Source organism: Euprymna scolopes, chromosome 4 (assembly GCF_053919585.1).
Source record: "Euprymna scolopes isolate OS-2025 chromosome 4, ASM5391958v1, whole genome shotgun sequence".
Taxonomy (NCBI): Eukaryota; Metazoa; Mollusca; class Cephalopoda; order Sepiida; family Sepiolidae; genus Euprymna; species Euprymna scolopes.
Genome location: NC_136485.1, coordinates 25,530,657 through 25,539,242, shown reverse-complemented (window position 1 = coordinate 25,539,242; position 8,586 = coordinate 25,530,657).

Below are 8,586 nucleotides of genomic sequence, written 5' to 3'. Positions count from 1 at the left end.
AAAGACACCCTTGTCCGTACGCCCGTCTGCACTCAATAAATACGCCGTCATTTTTTTTTTTAAATTTTGCACGAACATTAAACATGATATTAATAAAAAAATAAAAAAAAATAACAGAACGAATTTCCGGGAACAATTCCCCCTAGAGGGTCATTTCATTTTAAAATGGCTAAGATTGGCGCTTTTATGCTTATTAAAAAAATTGATGACTTGGATTTTTTAAATACTTTCTGAAAATTTGCAACAAACGGATTTCTATATAATTTGGTTTGTATATACTTTGCCAAACTCTTGAGTGTTCCCCAGGGGCTATTTTAGGGCTAATAAAAATAATCAATTTTGATTTTTTTATCATATTTGTCCCAACTTTTCTGTGTATGTCAAGTTAGCAGTTTTTCATTCTGCTGAAATAAAAGTTAAATATGTTAAGGCCTTTGCAACTTTTGGGGCTAAATGGAGGAGGTAAAATGATGGGCTTTGTCATGTCTTTATTTGGAGGGTGCAGAACTCAAATATAAATAGTTAATGCCTAAAACGGCACTGGTTGTTTACTTTTACAAGGATTTGACTTTCCATAGTGACTTTTGTGTTAAATGGTGGGTGGGATGAACTTAGTAATATTTTTATGCCTCATTCACTGTGCACTCACGCGGGACCATGAATGCTTTAAATATTTTATACTGTAACTGGGGATATTGTTTCAATTTTTGGAGGCGTCATATTTGAAGTATTCAAATTGATGATGCGAAAAGCTATTTGAAGATCGGATATTTTCGATGTTCGATTATTACGCATGCATCTTTGTACAAAACATGTTTAAGAACCCGTGCCAAACATATAAATTGAGTTTGTGTGAAATTTGCAAAATATAGTTTTAGCCGTTTCGGAAACTGTCAGGAAAGAACACCTAAGACCCACAGTGATTTTATATAATAGTATATAGTGTATAACCCGGATATAGGACACTGATTATCAGGCTAATATACTTCTCTTATATCAGGATATATATATATATATATATATATATATATATATATATATATATATATATATATATTATATTCGGGGGTTTCCAAGTATTCTGTATTATCCCATATACTCTAATTTTAGGCCTAACAGAATCTCATATGAAGTTTTTTTTTTATCTTATATCCGGTTCACCTGGATGTATGTGAGTAATATATCACTATGCTTATTGACGTCGTCTAGCTGTTAAATATTGAGTTGTATTATTGCTTTCGATTCTAGCTGATGTCATTCAAGCCATGCATGCATATATATATATATATATATATATATATATATATATGCATGGTTTGAATGACATATATAGATATGGGTGTGGTACTGTGCTGCATGATATGGACGTGATACTGTGGCGCAAGTTTGATATGTGATAGAGCATTTACAGTAGACACAAAACTTTATAAACAAAAAATTGCTATCCCTTAAATAAATATATAGCGGATTTTAAACTGTATTACAAAATTAAAGGTAAAGTGTAAAATTTATATCTATATATCTATATATATATATATATATATACATATATATATATATATATATATATATATATTGCACTACTCTATACGCTCGGCAACACGACGTTTCTTGAAATTAATACATAAATATGTCTAAAGTACACCCAATTACGTCACCGTCTTTTAGAACCTTACTTAACTGTATGTTTTTTTTTATTGTTTTTTTTACAAAATATTTAGCAAAAATCAATTTTGATTGCACTTTCTATGTATAAATCATTTTTAATTTTGAAATATTTAAGTTATTTCATATCGGAGCGTCCAAATTCCTTTATAGAATATTTTGACTTTTTTATTAAAATCATGCATAATTTATAGTGCTCGGAATTTTATAATCAAATAAACATGTGTATTATTCTTTGTGTAAATGCAAAGACAATATGTTATTATATATGATCACTTTTTATCTACAGGGAAATCTTCCCTTATCCAGTCCCGGAATCTATTCGAAGATAAGGGTTAATGTGTGTACGGTTGTCAATGAAACAATATTGTTGTAATTGTAGGTATTGAATATTTTGTAAATTTGGGCCACTTAAAGAGACCATTCATCGATAACTGGTTTACGTTGGTTTCGACCCAAATTGAAAGAAGGGAAACAGAAGTGAGATCCCCAGGCGTGCAGTTTTAAGAAAGTAGCTCTTTTCATGGAATGTATGGCTAGATCATGGCACAGTTAATAAGTGGGCGAAATTATTGATTGTGATTTAAACTAGATGAATGTTTATCGTGAGAGTTCTGCAATGGAGGGGCATAGGTTGATGCTTAGCCAACACATGCCATAAAATAAAGAAATCAGAGATAGACTGGCAGCGTCTATTCGGTGGGGAAGAGGTTGCAATGAAAGGAAGGGTATCCTCTACTATTAAGCTAGGGCGTCTATTTAGAAACATGTCAAGGCAGTATAAGTTGTTTCTAGCAGCTCCTACCCAGAAGTGGCCACAGTTCCCCATCCTAGTACATACTTGGCTCTTATACAAGTAGATAATTACACAGCCATTTAGATATCCATTTGTAGAAAGATTCGATGTTTTTTTTTTTTTTTAGCTAACGTGTACGCATTACATTTCATATCCGGAATAAATATCAGACCCAGAAGCTTGTCATCACAGTGAGATTTTCTAAGACTAGAGCTATTCATTTCAGTTGATGCAATACGGGGATCAAATCGTTGATGTTTTCATTGAAGCGATGTGTTCATTAAATTAAGTCTCGTAGAATCTGTATACAGAAATTAAAGAGTAAGAATTGACCATCTCACCTTTTTTTTCTTCTTTTTATCCAATTTGTACCCGAAACAAAGCACAGTGCCACTTTGAAGCAGGGGGATACTATCAGGGACTTAATTAGCAGGGCCAATATGAAGGGATATTAGTAGAAAGATGTCTGTTCACATTACACTTGCACTTCTGCATATCACTGCAGTTGGGAAAGCAGAATCCCGGAAGGGAGTTCTAAAGACCTGAAGTTCTGGGGAAGGAACTATTGGAGTAAAAGGCTTTATTGCACCTAGGGATCTCTACATTAAAGAGTGAGACTTACTAGCTTGTCGGGATTGTCGGGGGTAGTTACGTCGGGGAGGTACAAGTGTTTGCAATTCGTCAGAGCATTCACCATTAAAGTACTTGTAGAACAGGCAGATGGATGAAATATCTCCTCGATGGGACAGAGACTAACGCCTAGATGACAATTCAGGACCTATCAGGTTGGCGACTCTATTTTGAACCCTGTCCAGGATCGAGCGACAAGCAGTAGATGCACCAACCCAGATGTGACAACATCACTCCATACATGGGCGAATGGTGGCCTTATAGAGGTACAGGATACTTGCAATCAGTCATCAGTTCGTCTCCGTTTAATTATTTAATCAATTATTACACTACTTTTTAAATGCTAATCTACTTCTGGGCAACAATATGGATCAACGCTAGCACCTTCATATGTGGATTTTTATAGTCATTTCTCAAGGCATTTGGTGAACTATTTTTATTTAGAAGCTCGGTGCAAGCAATTCCTTTCAAACCCTTTATTATACTAAATTAAAACTATATATGTAGACCTGGGAAACCCCAGAATTAAAATTCTTAAGAAATATAATTCAATACTGCTTACTGATCGGTATTTTTTCAATATATGATCGTTTCTGAAATAATCGTAAACTATATCGCTTGTTTTTGTCTCGATTTTATTGCACATAATGATAAAATACTTTAGTAACTGTCCATTTAATCTTTCTGTCCTCCACTATCTCTCATATATATCTATATAACATTATGCATAAGAACGGATTTGAAAACATGAGCAGCAGTGAAGGATGAATGAACTGTGAAGGGATTAACCGCAACTGTCGCTGAATAAACGCGCATATGTTACTTAGAAGGACTTTACTCGAATAGAAAAAAACGAGAAAATGTACACCACGTACTCGGGGAGAGAACAAGATAATTTTGCTACGTGGACCAATATACATAGGGAAAGCTAAAATATTAAAATTTTAAGTAGTATTGATTTTCAAATAAAAGTAAAAATGTGACGGTTAAGTAGCACACTAGATATGAAGGTCTTTTTTTCTTTGTAACTGCAACGTTTTATGACCATAAAACGCAGCTGCTTGCGTTGCCGCTCTGGTTAAAAAATAAGTTCCCACTAAATATGTAGGGTGCTCGCACATCTCTGTTATAAAGATGGAGAGTGTAAATAGCCACGGATATTTTCAGTAGACGTCCGAAGTTATCTATAAACGCCGAACATCAGACGAATTGTTCAAGGTATGCACGTAATCTAGCCATCGGGATTTAGTTACTGGAGTTTGGTGGGTCGGTTAACGCACCACAAGCTTAGACGATAGCGGACATAAAAGACTAGTGAATGAATGAACAGTGTTTGTATTAGATCTGCCTGTGCTTAATGATAAGGATTAACGGTTTTTTGACACGAAGCTCGAAGAAATGCAATATCTGTTGCGTAATGTTGATATCTAATATAGCCCGTTAAGTGGGTGAACACTATTAAACCTATAAGCTGCAATTGCCTCTCAAAACAGTGGCTTACCTGTCAAGAGAATGTATTTGGGATTTGACTAGAATAGGGTTAGCTTAATGTTTTCTCAAATAGTCCCGTTAAAAGTAACTGAGCAATAAAATATTCCGGGTTTATATAAGGAAATGGGAAAATATTCGGCGCAAATAAATAAACTCAGGCAAAAACATGCGTATAAATGCATCTTCAAAGATAGTTAAGATTATAACGTGTTATGTAAACTGTAAAGAAATAATAATTGGCTTTCTTACTAAAAATATAGGTTCCGTTGCGCTTTGGTAAATTACAGACTAAGATCCAACAAATATCCAACAACTATGCAAACTCTGATTGTTTTTGCAATGGTTTGACTGATTTTGCCATTTTTTATGTTTTATTTGACACTGCATCCCTTCACATACAAAAGGAAGCACTTCCGAACTGCCTCAGAGCAATTTCTCAAAATACCCTACCCTAAAATAAAATCCTTCGTATTAAAACATTTCAGAAAATTATTTATTTATTAAAAGGACCTTGAAATATCTGAAGCACTACTTTAGAATCTCTTTATTTTAATACATTAAAAATAAAAATAAAACAAGAAAGGGATTTCTTATAAAATAAGTATTAAATGGCAATAATCATTCATATTTTATGATATTAACCTTTTCTTTTTTCTGTTATTATCTCAGGTTAGTTTAATTGAATTCTTGTAAGGAAACATAGTGAATATGAGCATGCGGGAAAACATCAGCAGAGACGAATGCTAGACCACTTGCATAGAGATTAACAGCAACAGTAGTCGGAAAACAAGCAGGTAACAAATTAGAAGGTTGCGCGGGTTGACGCGACAACACGCAGAGAAAACGCACAGCATTTGCTCGCGACAGAAGCGAAGTGCGTTTCGAAGAAATAGACTTGTAAAATTGAGGAAAAAATTGGACATATTTAGATATTTTGAGGTTGTGGCAAGATGGAAGAGTAACGTATGAGAACATATTTTGTTAAAAATGAAAAATGGCCACCCGGAGTTTTCTATATTTCCTTTTCCTATGTGTGCGTAACGGCAACGTTATACATGTGCGTGTTGCCTTTTGTTCAAGTGCATTTATTTAGCATGATTTCCATTTATATTGGAAAAGGAAGAGCCGGATTTGCGTTTAATATATATGTCCTTACTAGTGAACGAAAGTCTTTCCTCATAGTATTGATGTTATGTAATACGAAATAAAACACTTAGACATTACGCTCTCTTTGTGTTTAAAGAATATTGAATCTCAATTCAATATAAAACGTCTTTGTTTTTAAATTAAGCAGTGATCTCCTAAGAATAAAAAAATGGGCTACTTCTTAAAAACGGAATATAAAATCTTGCACACGCTCGACACAACTGTATTGATTAAATAGAAGAATTTATAGAGAACTAACTTAGTCAAAAATAAACTATGAAAACCGGTTCCGTAAGGCAAAGATTAGGAAACCTGCTGGGAAATCATTACCGAATGATGGAGGCATGGAATATCAGTCGGAAATATAAGAGAAGAGATAACGTTCGGTGTAACAATAACGTCGATATTATTGAAAAAAAATGTATTTTATTTTAGTACTGTAATACTTATAATGAATAGATGTAAACATAACATTTCTTGTTCTAGGTTTTATGTTAATTATAATAGGTATGTAATCGGTAAGGATGTATGTTTTTTTTAATTATTACTATAATAAGAAGGATACACAGAGGAGAGTACCTAATAATATAATACATGAAGATAGAATATAAATGATACTTCACATGATGTCTGTATAAAAACCAGTAAACGTTGGTTTACGGTGAAGTTTTGTCAGATAATTTAATGGAATTTTCCTTATCAATACATCAAGGAAGTGTAATTAGAATTGCTTTCATCCTTATGAGTATACTTTACTACAGGATGCATTTTGTTGAGTAAAGTGAGGATTTGTTTTTGTTTTGTTTGATTATTGAAAAGTCAAAATGAATCATCTACATATCGAAATAAACTAGCGGGTTACCGGGTCCACATAACGATTTTTTTTTCATAGACCCCCACAAATATATTCGTCATTATTGGTCCAAGGACCGAACCCATTTCCACCCCATCTATTTGCCGATACATTATATCGTTGAAACTGAATTTAACCGATATTGCTGTAAATTTTATTAATTCAATAACTATATTTTCAGGAATGGGAGGACGTAATATCTGGATACGATATAAAAAATTAGTACAGATCTGTCTTTGGAAAAGTGAGGGCAAAAAACTGGTTGACAGACACTACCGCATTATCATTTTGTGTTACCTTCATTAAATAGTTTCCCTCCGCCTTTCTTTTTATCATGGATACACAAAACTCGTTTTCACCATTTTTGATAGCTATCATAAAGATTTGTCCCTCCAACAGGTAATATATATATATATATATATATATATATATATATATATATATATATATATATATATATATATATAATAAATTCCACAGCCAAACAGCCCACAAGAGCCATGACAGTCAAAGAACCGGAAGTCCAAGACTCGAGTTTCGCCCTCATTTGGGCTCGTCAGTTAGACACATCCGAACTCAGGATTCGAAACCCGAGGCTCGGGTTTCGAATCCTGAGTTCGGATGTGTCTAACTGACGAGCCCAAATGAGGGCGAAACTCGAGTCTTGGACTTCCGGTTCTTTGACTGTCATGGCTCTTGTGGGCTGCGACGTTGTTTGGCTGTGGAATTTATTATATACATTCTCTCACATTCTGAAAATATATATATATATATATATATATATATATATATTATTGTTACATCTGCTAGTATTGGCACTGAATTAATGAAATTACGAGATTTTAGCTCGAACCCTAAAGACTTCACTGTTTATATCATGTTACATTTGATAATTTTCCCTTTAGATATATAGCTTTTACTCCATCATGACTAACCTTTAAGCCCGGATTTGCTCGACGCTATGTACTCTTCATACTGTATATATATATATATATATATATATATATATATATATATATATATATATATATATATGTTTGACTGATGTCCAGGCAACCTATATGTAAAATTTAAAGTTTTTAGACCTTGCATTGGTGGATGTGTTTTGTAGAGTCTGCAAAGGTCAAACCTTAAACAGCTGCATCTTGGTAGAAATAGTTACGTTCAAAACTGATTAAAATACTTGCGTGTCGAAATAGCCTTTGTGTGAAATTTCAGATGTTTAGAGCGAAACTTTGCTGAATAGTTTGTAAAATTCCAAGTATGCAGACACAAAATTGGCGGAGGAGTTTGGTTGAGTTTTCCATGGTCAAATCTGTTTACCAAGATTTTCCCAAACCTCAATACCTCGTATGTAAAAGTTTAGTATGTAGTCGTTTAATTGATAGAATAGTGTAGTAGGTTAATTTATACAGGCAGACACACACAGACCGACAATTTCAGTTTTATAGATATATTTATTCCATACATTTTATTTTTTACAAAATTATATATGTACCTTATTGGACTAAAAAACAAATCTTATAAGCACGTTTTCTATATATCTAATACTAACAGGAAAATTCGAAAAACTGCATATTTTAAAGTAACAATTAATTTTATTACTTGCTTATATCACTTAGACAAAGAAGGAACGTACGTTTGTATTTGTTGTTTCAGTTTCGACTAAAATGAAAATGTTATTCGCTTATTTTAATAACCAAAAGAAACCGATCTCTCACATTTTTAGTGATGAATATATCCGTGTATTTGAATCACAAAGGGTCCATATATTGAATATAAAATCACAAGAGAAGAGCCAACGTGCCTCTGTAAAACATTATTAAGACAAGCTACGGAAATTCCAGAAAAAATGAGCAAGAGAATATTTTGCTGAAAAAAAAAAGACGAAATAATATTTTGTTATTTGATAAGGTGTCCTAATATTTGGTCCGATAACAAATACAGAAAATGTTCGCCTAATCAAGTCGGGCGTTTGTAATAACAACTATTAAATGTGTTGCTA